Raw genomic sequence first — 25,758 nt, 5'->3', positions numbered from 1 at the left:
GTTAGGAAATGTGGATGTAGGAAGGTAAGGGGTTACTGGGAAAATTATAGAGAATGATTTCTAAGGATAACGTTTGGGATTTAAATATGGAATTGAAAGATAGATTTAAGGGATAATTCATATATTTTCCTTCAAAAAATAAACCTGGAATTAATACGTTTTCTGAAAATTTAAATAGTAGCGCTTTATAATACTTGAAAATTGTTTCTTCTTATTACTATAGAGGACTTAGGTCGGTTAAATAGATTCAAGTAAAAATATCATCTCTTTCAATAAAATATACAATGCTTCTATTAGACGCGTGAAGCAAGTATTGCGTAAAAATTAAATAAACAGAGTCTGAATATCAGGTTACGTGAAGCAGAAACAGAGAGATGGCATAATTGCCAGCGATTCCCCGCGACGAAACTTTTTCTCTATGAAAAAAAAAAAAGAAGAAAAATCCCATGGAGCCGCGATTTCCATCCAACCAGGGAAAAATGGCGACGATCGGCCGTGGATGCTCTAACTCCTTATTTATTCCCGTCTAAAATCTCATTCCCGCTGAAATATTTGCTCTATACCCAGCGGTACGTGCATTCGCCGTATGATTTTTCATTAAAGTGTCTCTCGTTGCTGAGATATGGCCGGCACATTGAATGTAGCTACTCCCATGAGCAAGAGAGACCGGTGTATGGGAAATTCACGGGATAAAGCGCGACCACGGAAGAGAAATATAGCAGAAGCAACGAGGCAAAGGCAGAGGATCAGAGAGAGAAACGTGTAGCCGCGTTTTGCACAATATTGCGCCGGTGATCTACGGCCAGCCTGGTGTTCCCACGAGTGCGATAAAGATGGTGCCATGCAAAGTTATGCAGCACAAAGAGAAATGGCCGAATTGCTCTCCGATTTTCTTGCAAAATTCGTTTCGCCATTACCGGCCTCCCGCTTTTATTTTTCCACTTTCGAGTTTCGACGTTAGAGGAATAGTATATGTGTTCTTCGGTGCTTTTAGTTATTTCTATGATCTTTGTTTAGAATTAATCCGTAAATTATTAATTATATCTAGTAATATTAAAATTTAAATTATTTTCTCACAATCGAGCAACTATTAAGGTTTTAAGACGAAAATAGTTTTCTATTGAAATATTTGTTTCCCTGTTGCTCGTAATAGGTCTGCACGAACTTACAATACTTTAATCATAGAAACACGAAATAATATGTCAGCAGTCGTTAATACATGAATTAGAATAATCGGAAAATTTTATTAAAATTTTATTAAAAGTTTGTTGAAACTTAAACTTAGCTTAACTTCGATCACTTAAATATAATTCCTGAAAGTTCAAAATACATCGTAAATTCACCATTACATCTAGCCACTTATGGCACTATGCCAGCCTCCATACAACAGTCAAAATACTTGCTCATCACGAGCAATCGTCATTCGGCGACAATGGTTCTTTTTGACACAGGAAATATCGAAAGATAGGCCCTATTCGGTTGACAATAGAGGGTCGAGAGAGCCACTCGACTTTCCCATTTCCTCGGCAAACGAGGAGCAGCGCGAGGTGCACATGGCGACAATAGACTCTCATCGACGTAGCCCCACTTTGGCACGCTCGACCGGAAGTCAAGACTAATGTGTTTGATCAGGACGACCTGACACGAGCGGAGGATCCTCCGGCCTCGTTAGCGAGAACTCGATATCCGCTTAGCCACGCTCACCACGATTTCTCACGTTCGAGCGTTACGAGCAGAAATACCTAACGATACAACCAGCTGATCGATATGTTTCTCTCCACTAGAGGTTCCAGGTGATTATTTTACGAGATGAACGCGATTGGAACTAATATACTCGTGATTCGCTCTTTTGATATATTAAACGGAAAATGTACTTTCCTTATATGATAGGTTTAATAAAGTCGGGATTAATAAAAAAGAATGCCAAATACCGGAATTTAAGAAAATGATGGAAGTAACGTATAAATATAAGAACCTTGAAAAATAAAATAAACAGCATGTTGCAAAACTCGTTTCCAAGAGAATATTCATATCATACTCTAAAACGTTAAGTCTCATAAGAATCTATATGTAACATAGGAAAAATAAAAGATCAAATAGAAAACTTCCAATTCTTTGTGACACATAAAAAAGAAAATGTAGAAATTTCCATGGGAGACAAGCAAGATTCTTTGCAATTCTTTCAACAAGAACCATCAACTTTTATAAGTTTGCCGATTATTCTGATTCACAAGAACACTTAATTTCGCATGAAGCTCCTTGAAAAATAAACTAACCTATAAAATGGCGGGATATCTTGGAGATCATCGAATCGTGGCTTGCGTCTCCCCGAAGGCGGCCGGCAGATCGATCATCGAAATTCCCAGGCATTCTCACGCGTGCGAAAAGGGCAGGAAGAGAGCGGGGCCTGGAAATCCATTGATTCGCGTATCATCGTAATTTCACGGCGCGTTACCTACGCGAAATAACTCGGGGGACCGTGGCCTCGTCGACGTCCTATCTGGCTTCGGCTTTAAACAAGCCACGAAATTGGTTTACTTTTGAGCTGGATGCCACCCCATCGTCTGGCCGGGGCGAGTTTTCTCCATAAGCGAAGAAGGGCGACAAAGGGAGGTCGGAGGAGGATCCCACGGGCTTCCGTCAGGGAATTAGCCTTTTAAATTGGCTCGCCTACGCCCACAAACTCGATGCTTTTCGTGGATCACACGGCTACAAGCGTACATGGAACTTGCAACTTAATGGTCTTTTTTACTAAGTGCTTCGATTACGCTCGCCATATTGCTGGAAACAGATTTTATCGTGGTGAAGAAACTCGAAACTCTGCTGATTGATTCTTGTTTAACATATGAGAAGGCAAGTATTTTTTAAGAGGATTTTTTGGAAAGAGAATTGGAACCACTTTTAGTTAATTAGATAACTCTGGTAGAGAAATGAGCATTGTTCTCGAAGTTAATTTCTTTAGGACACCAAATATCATATTTTTTATAAGCATAACTTGTGCGATATATGTACCTATATTTAAACGAAAAATTATTATTTTTACTGGGGATTCAAATTATTCAATTCGATTGAATTACCCTGTATCATTTAGAAATATATTTCATATCCTAGTATTTTGTTGCAATAAATTTGCGAATCAGCTTTCGAATATTATTTCCAAAGTAACTCGTCACAGTATCTAATAAAAAAAGCGTCCAGCGCCAAAAATTTCCAGCAAATTCGAGAAACCCGTGTTCCTTGTTTCGCCCCGAAAAAAAGGCATCTCCAGAGCGCAGCGAGGTCAGCCCGGCCATTGGAAAATGGTTCAATCTACCGACTCGTAAAGTAGATTCCATGACGATCTCACCCCGCAGCTAGCACGTCGTGTTCAGGAATTGCGGCGAACAGAGAGAAGAACGAATCCCAAACATATTTTCGCCAGGTTGGCAAATTCTCTGGCTTTTGGTGTGCGGTATCGGTGGCTGACCGCGGGGCTGGTCACCTCCCCTGACCAAGCCTCTCCCTGGGGGATGTTATCCTTGCGGTCTTGGCAGGACTTCGACCCACAAGTAAACGCATTCTGAGTGGACGAAAGAGAGGGTAAAAGCGAGGGAAAATCGAGGAAAGAGCTAGACGAAGACAGGATCAAGCTGGACTATGAACATCGGATGGATGGAAGAAGATGAACAGAGTAGCGAAAAGATTATTGGAGTGGTGAAGGGGTGCCATCGAGGTGGGACTAGATGGCAAAAGTCCACGTGGAGAATCAGCTTGAAAATCCCGTAATACGTGTATCTACATAGCCATAGAGAGGGTCGAATTCGTTGCGTAGCCCGCGGCCGAATTCCCATGGGTGCCATAACGGGGCGTCTCTACCCTCCTGACACCGGGACACTAGGACCACGAGAATAACGGATCCCCTTTGCTGTTATCGCGTACGAGGCACCAGGACCATATGGACAAGTGCATACGCGTTAAAGACAAACCCTCCCCTCTCTGTCTCTATCTGGTCTCCGGTTGCTTTTTAAACGATTTTATACGGTTCGGTGTTTGGATGCCGCGCGTTTTTGATCTCGTTAACGGCTGTGTTAAAGCTGTGCTCGTCGCAGTGACGAAGAACGTGATTACGTTGAATCGTGGGATTTTACGTGGTTTCGTGTTTTTCGTATTTGGGTGGAATATTTAATTATTTCATCTTTTTATGTTTTATCTTGAACCGGACTTCGTAACTGAATTTGTTTTATGACTATCGATTACCGTTTTAGTGAACGAACTAAAAGCCAGTGACTGTTGTAAAGTAATAGTACAATAACGAAACAAAGTTGTGCTATAGTGAAAAGGGCAAAGAAATAATTCTTGGGAGCGTTAAAATGTCCTCGAAAATAATATAAAGTGTCAGTAAGAAATAAGTTTCTGACGTGGCGTAGAAATTATCGAGAAATGGAAATATTTCTGGTAAGGAAATATCTATAGAAGAGAAATAGACCATCGAGAAGGAGAGAAGAAAGGGAGGAAGAAAGAGAGGAAAGAAGAAAGAAAGAAAGGAAGCGCGACGATTCTTTCTGATTTCGAGTAGCAGGGTGAGAAGACACGAAAGCGATATCGCGTATACGCATCCCTCGAGGGGTGCGATGGTTATTTTTATTTATGAGGAAACCACCATGAAAAGGGAGCCACCGACGGGCGACAAACCCCCGTGGCAATCTGTTGGGATTTCCACAAGTTGAATTCGCTTGGTCGGCATGCCCGGGGCGTGTCAAAACTTAACGATAATCGTATTTCCTTTTTCTTCGTTGGTCAGACCTATAGAAATGGAATCCTTTGGAAACGGCTACTTTCGATTTGGAAATTCCATATAAATTCTATCATTTCATTAAACTTCGTCGGTCGTCCCGTTGGCCCGATCGTTTAATGGAACACGAAGTGTGTGTGCCTGATAATTGAAAGTTCGCCGCGCTGGAAAATATCCCAGTTAATTATAACGTTAATGAGACGCGTTTAGATATCGGATCGAGGGTAGCCTTTAAGCCTTTCGCTGTTCAAAGTAAAAAAAAAAAATATATATATATACATAACATGGAACATTTTAAAACTATTTTTCATTATTTTAGTTAACAACGAAAAAGTTAATGACGATCCCTTGTCAAATCGCGATTACGACTTTTTCATTCTTGTTAGGACCGTTTCTTAACTATCGTACAGGGATGCTTTTTATTTTTTGTTCGTATGAAAAAGTGATCAAGAAGGATATCATATTTTTCTCTGGCTTATCTCTGTACCTCTCGCTTTAAAAAAATGAGGCTGACAAATATTTCTTAGTCCGTAATCTCTGAAGAACACTCTGTCGTCCCTATAGGCTGTCCTGTTATCAGATAACAGGCTAATTAATTTTGTTGCTAATTGCCACGGAACACGCTCGTGTCAGCATTAATGGTGCGCCTCGTTATGTTTCAGAACGTCTCGAGGAATCTTAAAAGAATACTTCACACCCCACCCCCGCACAGTTTTGATCAAACTAAATAAAATATCAACCTATTTAATTCTGTTCAAAGTTTTCTTCCTGCTATTTTTAACTTTAGAGAATCGTGATAATAGTATTTTCTTATCGATTATATCATCGATCATACACATTCTTATCGATTATATACATAATCTTTTTCTTTCATCATCGACTGATGTCGAAAATCGAAGCAGTAGCCGCCGCTTCTCGAACCAATTTTCTTCGTCGGAGAATATCGTCTATGAGTTAGATAAGACTCGCGTTTTCACTGATCCTATCGCATATGAAATATTCGCGGAAACTCTGACGAGAATTCTCGCGCGTCTCCTCAGGATCGCGTGCCCGTAATTGGCTCTTCGCCAGCTCCTCTCCTCGAGCTTGGAAACCGGTAACGAGGTGGAACCTTTTCGCGAAAGCGAACGATCGCTCTCTCGTGCGGAGATAGCCGAGAGATGCCTTACGTCGAATCGGCCGTGGCTCGCTCTATTTGCGTTTCAGCGCACGCCATTATGCGGTGTGTTTGCACGTAGAAGCGGATAATTTAATACCGGCCCCCGTATCATCGAGGGGTCGACGAATCACCTAGGAATATGGAAATTAGCTGCTGACGATAGTCAGGAACATATGGAAAATCGTTCCCTTCTCGCTACGGAAGTATCATCCAATACGCTTATTCAAAAAATAATTTTTCATTCACTGAGCTGAATCACTTTTCTGAATCACTATTTCGTAAAAGGCTCGAGTATCCTTGAAAACAAATATGGATAAATCATGTATCGATCTCTTAATAGGAATTTTACATTTAAATGATACTTATGAATTAAATACTGAGGATATCGATGAATGAATTTCTTGCGATGGACAGATTCAATTGGCGAATATTTATGAGTTTCTTACAGATTGGTTCCATAAAATTTGCAACAATTTATTTCTACCATCGAATTAATTCAAAAATCTAGTTTCGTTGACTGATTATGTTAACGATATTAATCATTTGATATAAGAACGATGTCTGGATGTTTATTTTTTGCAAGGACGATTTAATATCAGGAAAGTTGACAATAAAACATAATCCGTTTACGATACGACATTACCTACCCCATTGCGTGACAAAAGCGTCGAATTCCGCTCTGATTCCTTTATCCTGGTATCATCTTGGGAACCATAAGGAGTCGAGTCGCTCGATACGATATAATGTCATAGTCTAGTGTATCGAATGGAAGCTCAGAGCGGCCCTGATCCGCGTGTAATTCGTCGTATCATCGAGGGTGGGTATGGTCGTGCGGTTGTTCCGGGGTTACTGGCGTCTGGCAGGGCTCGAACGTCGCCATCTATCCTTCTATTTGTTAGCGGGCTTAGCAAATCATCCGAACGAGCTTACCGTTGCCTGGAACGAGGGTGCTAAGCCGTGCCTTTTGCTCGTCTCGCGCCTCTCAAGCGTTTCCTTCGCAATATCGACGTTAATTTCGACTTAAGCTTGCGATCGTTGTGACGTTGTGACGTTGTAACGGTGACTTCCATTAGCGTAAATGTTGTTCCATTTTTTCTCCATTACAGATAAATCTGATCTTCGAACCGACTATTATTCAGTATCTTATATTGTTGGAATCGTTACCTCTTCCATACGGACCAGCATATTAAAAAGAAGGAATCAATGTAGAATTCGTTCGTCTCAGAAAAATGTTTTGCCCATAGATCTATTAAGATGAAAGAAGGTAAGAAGCGTCTATTCGAGATTAAATACTTTTTTTTTTTATAGAATTTAATATCGAGAAATCTAGACATATAAACAAGGATGAAATAAAAAAGGAAAGGGAAAGAATTATCTCCTCCACAGCGATATTCGTATTAATAATCTCCGAGGTCGTCAAGACGGCAGGCCATAAATCCACGAAAAATCGCGGCGTTCGAAAGTCACTCTGCCCGCCTCCTCGCCCGCCGTGATCCAGTAAATCAGGCCGTAAAAAAAACCACGAAATTTCACGGTGCGGAAACCTCTTGGATCGGGGCAGCGTGGTGGCGCGAGGCCGCCAATTTAAAGTTACAAATTCGGCCATAAAAGGAACGTTGTTCGGTGTGCTTGGGTCACGCGTATCATTTAGAAAAAAAAGAAGGAAAAACAGAGAAGGGAAAAAATCATAGACGAGGGTGAGACAGAAAAAAAGAGACAGAACAAAGTTCATAAAGGAGACGCTTAAAAAACCAGCAACCACCAAAGAGAGGGGGAGTTATAGGTGGAGTATGTAAGAGAGAAAAGGACGAGGAGAATTTCCACCCTCGCTCGACAATCGAGCTCGTATTTTCCGATTAGAGGGTGGCATTCACTTATAAGCCATACCATAACACTTGTCCGCCGGCCGTTATGAGCCCTTACAGGCCGCGTACAAGGGGTGAGCAGCGCGCTCTGCTCCATCGTGTTGCCGACGCCGCGACTCTACTCCAGGGGGACAGATTTACAGCCACCTTGGGTACTGATTTACTCGAGGTTACTTACGAGGTGACTCCTGTCCGAATGGGCCGCATTGCAACCCCCGAAATACGCGAGTTTGCCTACAGACGCTGCGCCACATGTTACTTCCACGTGCGTTTTTGTAACGCGAACTTGTAAAATATGTACAGTGTATGATTTATAGGAAGTTTTAGAAAGTGATTTAGGTTTTTTTTTTTTTAAAATTTGGCATTTCGGAAGGTTCGATTAACGCTCTGTTATTTGTAAAGTCGGTTTACTTAGGAGGGAAAGGCGTTGTAATTCATTAGAGATCTGCAGCCTTGTAATTAGTACAGAGTCAAGTAGAAGATATAATAGAAAATATAGAATTATTATATTATTGAACAGAGATAGGTTGTTTAACGTTCGAAGCAGCCAACAAGATAATTATTCGATTTTACCTAATTTTTCTGAAAGTGTCTCGATATTTATGGACGAAGGTGTATATAAACACGTTTGTTAACTTTCGCCATAAATAATTCTTTTGCTTCTATAATTACGCTCTTGTGAAAAAGGGCAAAATATGAAACAGACGACGCAACGTTTGACATTGCGATTATCGTTCCTACGTTAGGGGGTTTTCGAGCTCGTTAAATTTAACCAAAGTGCCTGATTTAAAACGTTCCTTTGTGTCTCGTTCTTCTTTTTAACTTTTTATTAACGGACCATTTCCGAGGAGCATGTAGGATTTCGGGAAGGTAGAAAGAGACGAAACGACTTCTTTTTTGCCATCGGCTCGCGAATAATCATCGATCGGATGATTTATGTTATTTCGAAGCCTGCTGTTTTATCATTACACGAACCATCGGTTGTTGCTTAAATATGTAATATGCCAGCTTGGTAAAAAGCAAATTACAGTGAAACGTTGGATGCGATTATAACTGCATCCTTCACTCCTTATGATTATGTCAATCCAATGGTTACATGTGCTTTGCATACGCTTAAGCGTGGCCCCTTGCATTGCTGGTAACACAATTTACGTAGCGGTTTCTCGAATCATCCGAACGATGGTCGTAGCGAATTTATTTTTCAACAACCAACGTGTATAATATATGTCAATTTCAGTGTAGAAATTCTTATACTAAATTCGGAATTAAATTGAACAATTTTCTTTATTGCATTTTGCAGCACGAAGTACAATTTAACATCTTTATCTTCCACTTTTCATAATGTTTTGTTTAACGATTGACGTACAAAGTATATAATTTTCTGATTAACTAAACTACTGGTATATATATATATATTGCTGTAAAGATAACTATTGGTAAGCAAAAAATATCTATTTGCTTATACACGGTAATACAAATTTTATAACTCGAAACTGGACGAGATGGTAGAATAATTTTTCCTCGTACAATGCTTCGTCCTTTAGACAAATATGTTTCTATAAATTGTAAGGAGTTTAGAATATGCAATAAAGACTCTTTCATGGACAGTTACTTTTCCCCTATCAAAGAACAAATATTTATGTAACTAAAAGATACAACGTCTATCAAATTTTTTAACGCTTTCTACCATTTTTGGATTTCTTAATCATATCTGTTACCTCCACCACTAGAAAATTTCCTTCGTAACTTCATCAGAGAATTCCAACTCAATAAGACTGTATTATCCCAAGTCAATAAGCCATCTTGTGGAAGACATTCTATTGGCTGGAAAGGGAGGGAACGAGGGGGTTGATCGGTGTAAATTCGGTCGAGCTCTTTCGAGCTTAAGGAAGATTCACCGTTTCACGAGGAACGACGAGTGGACAGCGGGGCGGGAGGGGGAGGCCGAGAAGAAAAGAGGTGACCAAGGGTAGAATGAAAGGATGCTCGTAACAAATGGTCGTTTCCTCGAGGGGTGCCATGCTCCAACTCGTCTAACAAGGTGTCGGACGCCCCGGGACGCTCGGCTTTCATCTCGACCGACCGGGAATCGACTTTATCTTCATCTCGATGCCAAGACTCACGCCGTGAATCCCGAGTGAATCACGTACTCGAATTGATATTACCGCTGGATTCCGTCTTCTTTGTCGTCAGGTGTCTCTATCGTACCCTGCTAAATTATTCCCGGACATAATCGACTGTCCTTAGCCGGCTGGTCATTATTCCGGCTTGATTTATTTCATAGCCGGATTAACGCTAATGGTGTAACGCTGCTTTCCCTCGCGATGCAAATGGCCGATCGTCGTTTTCGTCTGTTCCTATCGAAACGCATTAGCGTCGTGAAGAATCGACGTCCTCTACTCTTCCTGCAACCTTCTACCTCCTTTTAATTTTGCGCCCGACTGATTACCGGATTTCTTTCGTACCGAAGTTGATAATGAGCGCTGTGGTTTCCGGAACATTTTAACTTAATGTTTTTTGAGGTGGGATTGGAAGGATGTATTTATCGTCAGTAGCCTTTTACCTCGTGTTAATTTACATTCAAGATCATTTGTAGGAATTGTTTCTAAAGTAGATATATGCGTGATCTGGATATTTGTACGTTTCATCGGTTGCTAACGTGATTGCGTATATAATTAATTCCTGTTCCACCGCTGTTCACTTTGTTCCCAGCAGATTGTTCCAGGGAAAGAGATATGATAGGTATATTAAATACCTGCGATTGTTGCAACTTGATTTTATCTCGACAATTAGTTTAATTTAGAATTTCATAATGAATACGGCTTCATCAAATTATCGAACCAAATTTTATTTGCGGCATCGCGTGCATAAGTTATTCCCAGGTCCCGTATAAATTACAATCGAGAATTGATCCTTGTTTTCATAACACGAGGAGTACGCATATTTGTTATTCAGTCATATCTCTATCAAATATATGGAACACACGCGTATCTATAAAAAGTTATAGATTTTCTATCATTTTTTTCATCAAACTCATCTTTATCGATATAGCAAGTAGAAGATCGTTAACAAATTATAATGACAACTGCGCTCGTAAATCGAGGTATTGAACAAACACTGATTTATGTAGGTTTCATTTGGAAACCAAAATGAATTCTTCCACTTTTGTGCCATTAATACAGCTTATTGGAGAAGATTAACGATATAAGATCAAATTTAGAAAAAAAATCTGACTTTTTCCATTTTTCCATTTTTGACTGCAATGCCGCAATTGTATATCAACCCTAAGCTCGCGCCATATTCTCGATGCAGGCCGCAAAGTTGCTCGTCGACGAACCGCTCGCAGAATTGTCGGCTCTGCGAGTGGTCATCCGGGGCCGCGAAAGGGCTTAAATAGCACAATAAAATTCGCAGAGAAGGCCGACGGTAATAGCGAAGGAACGGGAACGAGAAGGAAAGAAAGAAAAGGGTAAAAGCACGCCTTCTTGCCGCCGTTTATTTTAATTTCGTGTATACGCGGTACCGACGGTCGTTCCTTTGTTCTGTCCGACTATGCCGCTTTTATTTCTCCTCTTCCTTATAGTTTTTCTTTTCATCCTTTTTCCCTCGGTTCACCAACACCAGGGAGATACAGTTCTTCTTCTTCTTCTTCTGGCAGATGTTATTTTAAGACTCAAATCGACGATGCTATTATTCATCATCAATTTGCTTCAATTCACGGGAATTCTAATTCCTCGGGATCTGGCTAAAGTGATTGTCACAGATCTCGATCCGATATGCATTTTCTTCACATACGCTATCACGAGTATTAGAACACGAGTGTTTGATCGATTTTTAATAGCTTCCATATGATCTAATTTATAGGAAGCAGTAAGGAATGTTAAATACCTCTTTCGAGTCCTTCGACGTCTTATGAAATGATGTCAGTGCTCATAGTTAGAGATATCACATATAATTACACAGAAGTTTCATCGTACGCCCGGGTAAGTGGTTCTTTCGTTGTCGAATTGGTATTCCTGAAAATATTTGCTACTGTGAGTAATTTTCACGGTGTAGCAATTTCTTTTATGCGTTCTACGCAAGCAAGGTAGATATCAGAAGCAAAAATAATGTAAATTAATTAAATTTTATACTTTCTAGAAAATATTGTCCTTAACCCCTTAATCTACGATTTACGTTCAAGAATTTTGGTCCGAAAACGAAAACAAGCTATTATATATCATATTATATATTATATTTGGCCCGATCATCGTACTGCGGTCTATGCCCGTAATATTTACGTTTGGTACGATCATCTACCACGGGCTATGCCCGTAATATTTACGTTTGGCCCGATTATCGTACTACGGGTAATGCTCGTAGTTGTAGGTTAAGGGGTTAACAAGTATTTGTCAGAATATATTTGAACATAGTTACCAAGCGTTTCGAACAAAAGTTGCTTTAAACAGATAAACGATAATATAACTGAGGACTTGGAAGGTTAATACACGTCTTCTCTAACATTTGTGCTTCAACCCTCGCCTACGCTTCTCTGAAGCCTATTATCAATCCCCTCGTTCGACGACACCCTACCTCCCCCTATTCATCATTTCTAGCGGTCTATCAATCATCATCGTCGACTCGAAAATTCCCCAGAACGAGCTTCGGAACACTCCACGTTGGTCCCTTTGAAGCACCCACCAGCATCATCGGTGGATCACGATGCGGTGGCCGCGTAATTGCCACAGTCCAAGGCCGACAAAACGGACGTAATTAAAGAGCACGGCCGCGAAATCTTTCCACGTCAAAGAAACGATATTTATACGGTGCTTCCAGCATCCGTGAAAAGCCGCTGGTGCATTGTTGGCTGGCTCGTAGGCCTCGGTGCCTCGCCATGAGAAATGCGACTCTGGAGCTGCGGCATCGACTCGAAGGGGGCCGTGAGAGGGATGCTACGAAAGAGAGGGACGAGAGAACGTGGGGATGAACGGTGGAAACGGTGGAGCAAAGAGAGAGTGAAAGAGAGAGAAAGAGAGAGGTGAAACGGGGGTGGGGAGAACGAGCCGCGCGTTGCCGGGGCATAAAAGCTACCGTAGTGGTGCCCGGACGTATAACGTTTAACATTTAAGCCTTTAGAAGGTTGTAAGGTTGGCTCCCTGTAATTATCGGCCGAGGTGCGGCGCCTTGAGGTCTTCATTATGGCGAGCATCCTTGTTATTTCTCTCTGTACCGAGCATGTACGCGCGAGCACGTCCAGTCTCTGTTCTGTTGTGTACACGGCATGTATCGCAGGTATGCGCGCACATACAGAAAGAGAAAGGAAGAGAGAGAAAAAGAGAAAGAGAGGGAGAGGGCTGTAAAGAGCAGTAGGCTCGACAGAAAAAAGCGTTTTGGTTGGGCGTCGTAAAGCGGAGGACCGAGGAGAAAAAAGAAAAGGCACGTCTTGATTCCTCGCGTTCCTTTTGCTTGGTCGAGGCGAAGTGTCTCTTGGAGGTTGAAAGGAGATGGTGAGGAGATTGCGGAGGGCTTGGAGCGAGAGATTCTATGGGAAGGAAGGGGAGATATATCGAGGCGCGTGTTGTTTACAGGTTTGTTAATTAAGGGACGTTCAATTTAATTGGTTCGTGGTGGGTCGTTTTTTGGATTTCGTTTTTAAGAGTAGAATAGTGGTGATTTTAATTTTTTTTAAAGTAAAGTAATTTTCTATTTTTAACGATCCTCAAAGGACGATTTTTTCCATAGAAGGTTGCGTTTCACAGGGTATGTGGGACTGTGGAACGATGCCGGCGCGGTTTGCCTAGGAAAATCATGTTCCAGCAAGCGGCAGGAATTCGTACGGGCCGCCATATTTCAGTTAAAGCGCGCGGGGGTGGCGTTCAATGCCTCCGCTCCGCGTTGCCATGGCAATTAATTACCTTCATCCCTTCCCGGGGCATAGGTACGCCTATAACGGGTGTACTGATCACGTTCGAAAGATATCCGCATCTGTCTCGGCGAGAGAGAACCGAGAACCCGGCAAATACGTTAATTACCGCGGACCAGTTTCCGTGCAAATTACTAATGAGATTTTCGCCTCCCGTAAGAAATCTCCTCGTAATTTCAAAAGCATCCTACAGGGGTGGATGCGTCAAAGGCTGTCGTCGGTAATTTTGGGGAAACGATTCGGTTAACTGGCCTCGCTCGATTATGCTCCACTCTTTCCTCGAAGGGGTGGCTGCTGGAAATATATTCGCCAGACGTTAGTTCGTGATTTGCCTTCCGGTTCTTTGGGAATTCGTTTGTGCCTCTGCGGCTGATTCGAAGTTGGTGAAATTTTCAAGTGATTTCTGACGTGCTTTCTTTTTCATATAATAAAGTTTGAGATTTTTAAGCTAAGGTTGATGGAATTGGGGATGATGAATTTGTAATGATATGCAGAATTATTGTCTATAGAGATGAGTAGATAACGAGATAAAATGTTTGGTGTAACATGTACAATCCTTTTCTTCATGGATAGGAAGGTGATTGTGTGAAACACCCGGTATAAAGTAAACGCAACAAACACAATCGGGGCTTTTCCCCATAGCAGCTACTGGAGATAATAGTGTAACTGATAGTAGTGGCTAACTAGAATTCCACCCTCTCGACTTTCCGCGTTCCTCTTACCATTTTCAGTTCTGTCCCTTCTCCTCGACTAATTTTCGGTTTCCCAGAGCTATCATTATTGACCAAAGAAATCGCCCGCTCTATTCGTCTCCGTATCTTCTTCAATTTATCCCTGACGTTTCATTTAAAATTTAATGAAATGTCCACGTACTCGACGTTAAAGAAAATGGATACAATAAATTTAGCAAATTTTCTCTTTAACCAAAAAGCAAGGAAAATAACAACGAACGTCACAATTAAACAAATCCATCCGTCATCTGGTATCCGTGTGTACGTGTGTTCCTCTTCCACAAATCTCTCAGCACACACTGCACATTTCCGTGCAACCATTACATTGTAATTAGCCCATCCAGCTGTGTCTTCGTTAAATAGATTTAAGAGATACAAACAGGCAGGCGCAAACGCTTTATGAATAGCTTCATCAGAAGGTACTGCTCGAAATAAATAGAAGATCATCCATGTGGATGGCGTTATCGCTCAGCAGGGTATCCGTCAACCGTATAAATCAGATATTCATTTAAAAAATCTCAGCCTGTTAAACACGAGCGTCGCCGTTCCTCCGTTTTATACGCTCCTGTCGCAAAATATTTCTCGCGGTTTCTCTTCATACATCAAAACCGTGATCTCACTCTCGCTTTTGCGCATCGTTTTACAGAAACTCGAAGCGGATTTCTACGCCGAACAGGGGCCCGATCAACAAGCTGCTCGTTCCTTCGGCTTCTTCTCGACAAATGGATTGTACCTGTTTCCTCTGGACGCCTGTTTCATCAACCACGGCGTCAGCGTTCCGTCTCAATAATCATTGCGGTCTTTCACGTCATCGCGAGCAAGCGTAAAATCGTAATCCAATTTGTCTGCGGAGGCCGCAACGAGCGAACGAAGGCGACGCGGCCCGGTCGAATGAAGTCGTCGCGCATCCCTGGCCTGGGCCGCCCGTTTAATCATCATAAATTTCGCGAGGAAACCGCAAACCATCGTTCTCCCTTACGTCCACTTTGTCCCGGGGCCCGTGAGGCCGCTTCAAACGTGTCACGACGTTCCACGCGTGTTTCTCGTCGTGGTTTCACTTTGGACAGCCATCCACCGCTTCGTTTTTGTCGCGATGCAGGTGTTAGAAGGCTTGGTTGCACGCAGATCTTCGTTCGAAGCGGACGTTCTACAGAAAATTTATGACGTGAGTGTTTTTGGTTAATTTCTTTTTGTTTTTTTCTTGTTTCCTTTCTCCACAAGCGCTTCTGTTGTTAATTTAATAATCGCTATATTTCTTTGTCTGCTGTTTTCTGCTTTTCCTTGAAAAAAAATTAATTAAGATTCTTACGGATCGTGGATATCGCAAAAATAACAAAAGAGCACCTTACGTATCGCTTATAGAATTAGAAAATACTTCAAATAGTTATATATTTCAATAGATCTGTTTATTATCGATGAATCTTGAAACTCGTTGCCCGAAGCCTGCATTGCTTTTTGCGTTATTAGCGAAAAGTAGGTAATTCTAATCGTCGTTCATTCTCGTGCGTAGTCGCTGGATTCCATTCACTAATGCTTCTATTAAATAAGTAATGCTCACCTGTCGCTGGAATCAAATAGCTGATTAATAGAGTGGCTCGCAACGGGAGAAGAGAGAGAGAGGAGAGAGAGAGAGAGAGAGAGAGAAAAGCTGCCAGCTGAGCGAGAAAAAAAAAGTGTCTTCGCCACTATAAAACACACTCGCGGGAATAAACCAACAATAATTAATGAGCGTAATTTATAGAAGTATAATTAGAAGAATGATTTATAGAAACTCTAATTTGCTGCGGGCAGTCGGCGGTAATTTGTAGCGCGGGAAACGTGTATAGCCGGTTTGAATGTTTAAAAAACAACTGCTCGAGCCCGGCAAAAATAGATGTTCCACTTATTTCGCGTGTTTGCGGGCATGCCTTAAGCTCGATATTCACCGTACAACAGGCTACGACTCTATCATCCAGTACGTACTAATTATTCAGTCATTGCTGTCTATCCGCCAATCATCGTTTTTTTCTATACCGTTTAAGACACTTCTAAAACTACACAGAAGGCATAAAGCATCGAATTTCCAAGCGGAGAATCTTTTTTGATGGAGGTGCTTATTAACTTAATACATTGTACGGCGCACGTCAGCCAGCATCGTTTAATCGACGCGTCTTCGAAATTTGACTGGCATGAAAAACGCTCGAAACACTCGAAAATGATAGGTTTATGGTAAAGCAGTTAATACCATCGACATCGACGAATCGACGCGGCGCGACGGTTAGTCGTTTAGTGTGAATAATACACTACCGTTCATAAGTATCGGGACACTTTGGTTAATCCATGGTAACAATGTATGAATTTTTCTGAAATTTACGACTTAATGCACAAATTATCCGTAATTTTAAAATGAGGGTAAAATTATATTCTGTCAAAGTCGTAGTACTACTAGTAGTAGTAGTATTAGTAGTAGTAATGTATCATAGGTTTGTATTTCAGTAGTAGAAGTGCTAAATAACTTTGCAAATCAGGTTTTTCAATTTTTACTCTAAACAGAGTGGTGTATGAGCTACTTCATCGAGGTAAGTGTAAACGTTAAGGATATACGAATCGATGATTCAGGTACATAGAACTTACTTACACTCATAGAAAATATACAATTCGCAGACGGTTCAACAAGTTCGAGCATCGACATAATTAATAAACTGGCGGCTTATCATTAGTTAACAGAACGTCGAACGGAATTACTAAGATGAACTTTGGAGGCTAGGGTTGGCCGTGGAACGAAATAATGCTCGTACAATTTTTTCCACGGTCGATGTTAATAACACGTTCGTTATACCGCGGTTAATTGCGAGGATTCCGTGTAATTACACCTTCGGGTAACTCGACTGTCAGTCAATTTGTGCGCACGTAAGACTTTCTCGCTCTAGGAGGAAATTAATTGTTTTATTCGATCGTTCGTGTCGACTCTGCTAATCGTTCGTTAAGAATAGTACCTTATAAATAATCTCAGTGATTACTGTGGTCAGCCGTATCTATAATCCTAAAACGCTGAAGCTTAAATGAAAAAGAAAAGGTTTACTGAAAATACGGTTAGAGAGGGCGGAAGGAGGGATAAGATAGAAAAGTAAGATACAAAATTCTCATACACAGACAATAGGTATTACAGATAATTATATTCGTAATTTTGAGTTCACAGAGAATCTTACACTTTCGATGTCAAATTTTTGTAGAAAGAATGAAGCATCTCTAAAGCATAAAAGGTTTAATAGTTTTGGACGTGCTAACCATTTCGCAGGTATTTAAAGACTGTATTTAATTCTAATAAATTCAACAAGGTCTATGTTTATAAAAAACTTAACATAACCATATAGCAGATCTTAAATGGAAACAAAAGAGATTATTTCGTGAAAGCATGAAATTATCATGTGATAATGGATGCAAGTAATAATTACTCATAGGCATTCGCGTTTTTAAATTCCTTACATCTCCGATCCTGGTCTGGAAAAATTACTTCGAAGTTAACTACAATATCTAATTGGTACTTGAATCCTGAAATTAAGAGAACCATGTACAGATATTACTTTTTCCTTTTTTTTTTCACACAGTCGAATAAAACAACCGTAAAATGGAAACTAATCTGCAAAGTAGAATCTAGCGGAAGCGATGCAAGTACTAGGATGTAACGACGTTGTTCTGAAATAATGGCAAAACGTAATCATTTAAGTGGTTACACGCGAGCGTGACGGTTTTCTAACCAGACCAGAGGTTTTAAGACGTTAATACGCCATTGAGAATGTAAATCAACTGGGATGTTCACGATTATATTTCAACGACACCGTCGAAAGAATATTATCCTGTTTACCAGTAGGATGGTGTACACTGTACAGCAATCGTTGTGTGGTAAATGTGACAAGGAACGAGCAGGTAGCAAGAACAAGCACTAAAAGTCTTACTTTATTCCACGTGCGCTGGCAGTGAAGATAATTTCTGAAGCTGATTGGATCATTACTTATCCGTAGTTAGAAGTTGCTCGCACGGAATCGAGTTCTAGCTAAAAAGAAGCACACGCCTAAATAGACAGGACTCTGTAATAATAACAACGAGGTGAAATATTCTAGTTTATGCTCTTGCAATTACATTGAGATATTTTTCTTGCAATTTCATTGAAATATCCTTCTTCGGTAATTATAATAGTCAATGTCTGGTTGAAGATGTTTTTAGAAATCGTATGAGAAAAAGTTACAAATTTTACCTGCCTCTGACTGCAATTTCGCGTGTTGATTTCCAAGCAAACTAGAGATCGTATAAATATTTGTAGTTTCGTAAGAAGTACTTACCTCTGTGGCGTAATTAAACGTAATACAGACTTCGAATTCGAGAACGTCCGTTCTCGGTTTCATAAAGATCCTGAAAACCTTACTATTTCCAAGCATGCGAACATTCTCCGCGAGCTTATTCGCGAATAATTACGGTCATAATTCAAACTTGCGCTCTGAATATCACTCAACGTTGATCTATGGCGCTTTCGAAGCATCATAGGGAATATGTAGAGCAGATCTTTCCACGAAATGTAAAAATCAACGTAAATGAGATATATGCTTGTATAATGAAAATTATCTTTTAAATAAAAAAAATTAAAACGAAACAAAAATGAAATGAAGTAGTGAAGGATGAGAGAGAAAGGTTCGTTCCAAGAGGATTAAACCCATGAATCAAAAAATAGAAAGGCACAAGAATTTTGTATTTTGAATCATCTTCCCATCCTCTGCCTACTAAAATATTTCTAAACTATTTACACAGTAAAGAGAGAATTGATCACAAACGAAACATAAAAAATACATCTATTGACTAGTAATACATATTTGTTCTATTTCAAATCATATCCTATACGGACTTGAAACATTCCGAAACAATTTCAAACCTACTCATAAGGAGACAAAAAGACAGAAGTGAAAGAAATGTCATTAATTTTGAAAGAATCGGACATTTTCTTGTCATCAAGCTGCTCCACCATCGCTGAGGACGAAGCAGTGGCGTAAGGCCAGTGGCTTACCACCCCGTCATCGTCCAGCTGTAAATTCCCGGACCATTGACGGGCAAACAAATGATTTCTCGAAAGTTTTCCGCGGCAAACGTGCCGACTATAGGCGGACAGCGAAGGAACGGCTCGCCGTATCAATCTAAATTACAAATTCCATCGAACAATAGACCGAGGATCCAGAGGGCCGGGAAGGCGTTAATACTCTTCGCTTGGAGGGAGATCGTACTGGTCGAGCGTTGGAACGCATTAACTTAATTTATTTGTCCTTTATTTGGCTGTCAGCCACGCCGCCAGACGTCCGCCAGTGGCGTAGACACCGGTGCAGTATGCATTCTTAGGAGTGGCCTTTGGCATTATACACCGACGTCCGCGAATATATTGCGATTCGAATGACCTCGGAGGCTGAATTATGATTCGATGCCTCCTCGCGTTGACACCGGATTGAATTAATTACCGTGCCTACGATAGATCATTTAGGCACGGTTTGGTTCATGGACCAAGATCTATAGACATGGGATAGGTGTTTGGATTGGTTGGAAAAGGTACAAGTGGATTCGTAGAGTCATGGTTTATTGGAGAAAGTTTAATGGCAACTGTATAATTTTTTGTTAAAGATTAACCCTTTGATGTCCACGCAAATGTACTAGTAACTTTGATTAATAGACGGGCGTCTTTTGGTAAAGAAATGTCAAAATCGTAAACTTTACGTAGAGGGTCGATAAGTGCGTGACATCAACGTGGAGGATCATCGAACACTAACGTTTGACTTGCATTTAACAACACGTTAATGCCACCAGAAATTGCTAAGATTAATCAGAAATTTGCAAGAATTACAATTTCAAATATTCCTCATCACAGACACGATAGTAAATATTGTGGTGTGTCCTTGTATCATCCTCTCTCTTTCCTACATGTAGCGTAGACGGTTAAAACATTGTGTGTGGGTGTTCTTAAAATGATGATGCATTTAGTGTATAAGAAATCCCGTGAATTTTCACACCTAAATCTTCACACATTCTTCTTCATCAACCCGACAAGCAGCAATCAAATTTCCAATCTCTCTAATGCTCTCACCGATTCTAACTAAGCTTCGCCATTAGCTGAAAACTATTGTAATTAGAAACAACGAAAAATCAGTATCGTAAGGATGATAAGCGATTGCAGGGGTGGCCTAATTTCTTGGTTGCTGGATGTCTGGTGGTCGTGAACGAGCGGCGTAGGGATGAATAAGCGAAAACCCTCGGCAATTCCGCTGCCATAAAAGTCAAGTTCATTCCGGGGCGATAATGCTTGTAATCCAAATATAATTCTTGTCAGAGGGGCGAAACCCGTCGAGTTAGCGCTCTCTCGACAGGGGTAGGGAGTTAAAATCATCCCGTGGCGTGGATGTATCTGCAGCCACCATTTCGTTGTTGCCGCCAGTACACCCCTCTACAGGTCTCTTTGTACACCCCAGAATCATAGAACCCACCCCTACTTACGACCGCAAACACCGTCGGCCACCCTCGGCTGAGTTAACGCCAAGTCGAACCTCTCCTGGTTATTATTGCCGTGGAAACCTCTTCATCCTAACTAAGCTAAATTTCCTCTCGGAGCTAAGTTCGCTCGTACAAATTGTTTAGACTGCCGCAGGGAGAATAAAATGTGATTGAACGATATTTTAACTTGTCTTGTGTGTGAAAATTGTTGTAGTAAGTGGATTTAAGATTTTTATTAGACGATTGAATATTTTTATTATGGTATATTGTTTAAATAAAGATAGGCAGGGAAGGGATAGATTGTCGTTAATTTTGTATCTTGCAACTTGACAACTAATAATTATTGTAATAATGCTATAGGTAAGCATTGTAAGTTATAGGTAATAGTATATACAGTGACAGGAACATGTATATATATATATTAGATGTAACTTTTGTGTTACGTCATGTTACATGGGATTAAATATTCTAAAAAAGATTGCTGATATATTCACTTTCTTTTTTTGCAAAAGAATTGTTAATGGAATGGAACTTTTTATCTGCTGATGAAATACTCGTTTCTGTAAAATATTAAAGATTCGTTAGGTTTTCAGAAGGAAGGGATTCGATACAGGTGAATTTCATAGAAGTTTTAGTAGAATAATTAGAATACGAAAGTTTTGTACAAATTTCGAATCTTTATGATAATTTTCTAAGTTAAGGAGAATATCGTAGAACACTAGGGGGCAGAATTCTGCGGATTCTGCGAAATTGTCGCACAACGTCTGTACCTTAAATTATACAGAAAATTCACCCTTTTGGTCGAAGTGGCATTTAGCTTTGAATCATGCTGTTTCTAATTAATGTAGGTTTGGTTTATAATGCTGTAATTAGCAATCTGAAGTAGATTAACAGATATTCGCATAAAACTAACCCAGTTAATACAGCAGACATCCCATTAATCATTTTCCATCTTGCACAATATCTTCTGACCTCGCTTCTAATCTTGCCTTCTGCATTTAATTCGCGCTACCATTTATCTCAAATCCGTTGCACTGCTATTTCCATCATTTGCATTCATTAGGTCTCGCGTAATTCACGCTCTGAACGTAAAACAATTAACTTTAATTATCGAACTTCATTTCCTCCAGATTTTTATAAAATTATACTATTCGCTTAGTTTCTTCGTTTGCAATGCTAACTGTAAGTGTAATTATTGCTCGGTACACTGCACATAAAGATTACAGAAAATAATCAAATTTTCAAATAACATATACACGATAATCATTCATCCAGAAATTTACAAACGAATTATCTTTTCACCTTATCGCCGCGTTCTTCCTTCGCAATCCCCGAAAAAACATCGCCAGGTCGATCGATCAGGCAAAATTGTCGTAACGTTTAAAAGGGAGGAACGTCGAGGAGGAACGAAGGGAGAAATAGTCGATTCAAACCTGGGAGCCTTTCCTTCATCCACGGGCACGTGACTTCGTCAACGTTTTGACAGCGTTTAGCGGCCTCGGCCTTTCAGTCTGTTCGGCATCTTGGAGGCCCTTTAAAGGGATGATAGATGCTTGGCACGCGACCGACACGCCCACGACGCCCGATCCGTGCACCCTGCCACCCAAAGCCGGGGTTACGTTGGATATTTAGGACAATTTATCCGTCGAATGGGCGTCGAGCTGTTAGCACAGGCATCCCGGTGATATCAAACAATTCATATATCTCCTGGTTGACGTTCTGAAATAATAGGGAAATGAATTCGCGCAAAAGATGAAAATCGCCCGGGCGATCGGGCCATGGGCAGGAACAGTTAGGATCATCAGTCATTAAGTTACGATCTCGAGGTGGAGCGGGGCCAAGCCAAATGGATTTACGGGCCGGATCCTTTCTGTTTTTTAATAAAAGTTTGACGCTCCTATCGGAAACTCGACGAGAAGCTCTAACGACGCCCCTGAAAAATCATTACTAGTTTAGTTCGATTTAGTTTGCTTGTGCTGGATCATCGATCATCCGCGTTCGTCTACCCCTTCCGGAACGGTGGATCGGTTAAACGATTGCTCGCGGAGTAATCAGTTTCGCTGTTTTATTCTATTTTAATGAAATGTTTGCTCCACTGGGAGAGAAGCGACATGTAATTCTGCCAGGAAAGGTGGTTAACGGAGAAGTAAAAAGGAAACGGGGAAACGATGAAATATATTTTAATTTAAGATGGGAGTTGTCGTGCCAAAAATGACATGCGAGATGTTGATGTGGTTTTTAGCAATTAGTATCATCGTTTTGTTCCGTTACAATGGGACATTTCGTCTGTGTAGTGGGGGGGGGGGGGGAGGGAGTATGGCAAATCAACGAGATCAGGTACTCCAAAAGAGGCAAAGAGCAATGAAGATAATGAAGAGTAAGTTAACTGCAAGTCATACCTTTGACGAAAGAAATGTACGAGTAATGTTTAGTTGATTTCCTCGTTTTGTTTTATGCTAGGTATTACTAGCTTCATTACAAATAGATACAAGGATAAGAAGTTGATTTATCCAATTTCATTTTGCACTAAAACTTTTCGCCTCTTGACAAAATGTTTAAATATACACAGCCGAGCAGACACAAAAAGGTAAATAAAGAAACGGGAGAATATCCCAACGATAAATCTTACATCCTACAAGTATACCATCAACTTGATTCTCTGCGTCCGTTTTAAAGTTATCAATTTTTTAGTACAAAGAAGAAGAGAATGGCGCAGGCAATTTGTGGGTTCCCTTGTACAAAAGCAAATATAATTACGTTAGCGAATTTCTCATTTTCCCCGTTTATTATTCACTCCGTCGCTTATCTGGAATATATGTAATTTCCCGGCAGAAAGCCGGCGAATAAACGCAGCCTCGCGAACGTTCCATTTCTGCCAAACAAATTGCCCTCCCACGCGAGCGGGACAAAGGCTCGCTGCAGCATTACAAGCTCATTCAAGAATCGTGGCGGCAAGATACAACCTGGACATCCATTAGTGGTTGAACGGTGGCTCGGTAGAAGAGGAAACGCGCAGGTCCCAGCAATCCCAGAGCTAATAAATTCGCGAGGCTTTGCACTGCCTCGAGTGGACGTTAAACCAATATTCTCAGGGAAATTCGTGGACCGTTTCAATTTGTTTCTGATCGAGCTAGTTTATTCGTTTCCAAAGTAATTTCCTCGAAAAACACCCGTTTCTCTTGGCCAACGACGTTATTCTTCTTTATCGGCACCGATGAAAGTCGATTATTTTAACGTGTTCAGCTTGACAATTTGATTGATCGAAGGTTTCAAGGCCTTGTAATTCTTCTAAGAATTGTGATATCTTTGTTAATAATTCTTTTATTATATGTTTATTATTTTTCTATTACCATTTCTATAAAGGTATTTCAAAAGAGGATGATTTAACATACGTAATTACCATTTTATTGAGGATGCTATTATTCTTTCAATCGATTAGAAAGTTCCACCGAGAGAATCACACTACTCGTATTAAATGTAAATTAATCACAATACCAATCCTATTAAATTTCCATTTTAATCAAATTCATCAAAGCAGACAAGAATTATTCAATAAATACAGTCGTCTTAAGATAAATAGGATTTTCGCAATAGAAATTTTAACTACTCAAGAACGGAAGAGTAAATCGAAGGAGACAAAGAGGCCGAGGTTAGTTCGGAACTAATAAATTCGCGAGATTCTGCAGCGCCCGGGGCAGAAGTTTTTTAATCGCGACGCATGAACCGTCGTCTGCCGGAGGCAGTCGGCTGTGAGACACTGCACTCTTGGGATAACCCCTGCGCTGGCCTGGAGCGGTTGTCATTTTAAATCACTGCCAGAATGCCGAACAACCCTGATTTTCGAGCCTCCGCAACCCCGAAACCCTTGGTCAAGTCTCGAAATCGCCGGAATTAAATTCTCCTTTTGCTTGTCCTACGAAAAGTGGCCTTTTTGCGCGCGGAAAAGAGGACACATTTCACCGAAATGCTGCGCAAACGTGCAATTTTTTTGCGCGGTCTTCTGGGAGTAAATTACTGCTACGATGAATTCGTGCTGTCTAGGTACGTGTAATTTGGAGTGGTTTTTTTTTTTATTAAGGGAATGTAGTATGTAACGTTCGCAGAAGTAGTATCAACTACTTAACAATATAGTTAATTAATTCTTTCACTGTTATCCGGTTAGGAACTGAAAATATTTTTGCTATACGTTACATATCTTTCAGTCTTCTTCTCAATCATAAACATCGATTTACCAAAAAATTTGTAAGAAGATTAAACTTTTCTCGTTAGGGAGATAACTCGAAGTTTAAGAAGAAATACTTAATCTTCAGTATATTTTAATCTTATTCAAATTTGAAATGTATCCTTTTTATTCGGAATACTAACAAGACGTTTATGAATGTTGATACGTGTTCAATCAAGAAACCAGCAATTTTCCTCTCTATGTAACTCAACTCGAACCAAAAAGAAGGTTCCGCTTTTCCAAGACCGTCGATGCATATTTACAACTGAAAAAAATCCTTGGAGAACGTGATCTTTTTTCCATGCAATATTTATCTGAACTTAAACACATGCAACTCATGCATAGTCCATCTAAGAAGCAGCTCCTGTAAACACGGAATATCTAGCGGAACATCCGCCCTTTCCTTCTCTTTTTTTTTTTTTATCTTCCCTCCGCTTCGGTTCCATCAACTTTCCACATCTTAAGCGATGACTTTGAAACTTTGTGGACGAAGACTATCAAGCATCTTCCGTGGCATAGCGACTAGTTGTGATACGCGTGTTCACCGTCGCGATTTTCTTCGAGTTAACAGCTTCTGTAATTAACTGTACGCCGGCCACGACTACCG

At 40.6% G+C, this 25,758-nt stretch overlaps 1 protein-coding gene across 1 annotated transcript in view; it reads left to right on the top strand.

The window, feature by feature from the left end:
* The window catches only part of LOC117217302 (protein zerknuellt 1-like), a 100,513-nt gene that overhangs the window by 13,148 nt on the left and 61,607 nt on the right, over nt 1-25,758 (top strand). Inside the window, exon 2 of the mRNA XM_033464810.1 lies at nt 15,075-15,593. The gene's annotated coding sequence lies outside the window, so the exon portion shown is untranslated. The remainder of the gene's footprint in view (nt 1-15,074; nt 15,594-25,758) is intronic.

This window comes from Bombus bifarius, unplaced genomic scaffold (genome assembly GCF_011952205.1).
Source record: "Bombus bifarius isolate JDL3187 unplaced genomic scaffold, Bbif_JDL3187 scf7180000007975, whole genome shotgun sequence".
In the NCBI taxonomy this organism is placed as follows: Eukaryota; Metazoa; Arthropoda; class Insecta; order Hymenoptera; family Apidae; genus Bombus; species Bombus bifarius.
Note: the sequence above shows the minus strand (reverse complement) of the source record. Positions and strands in the feature narration are given on the sequence as shown.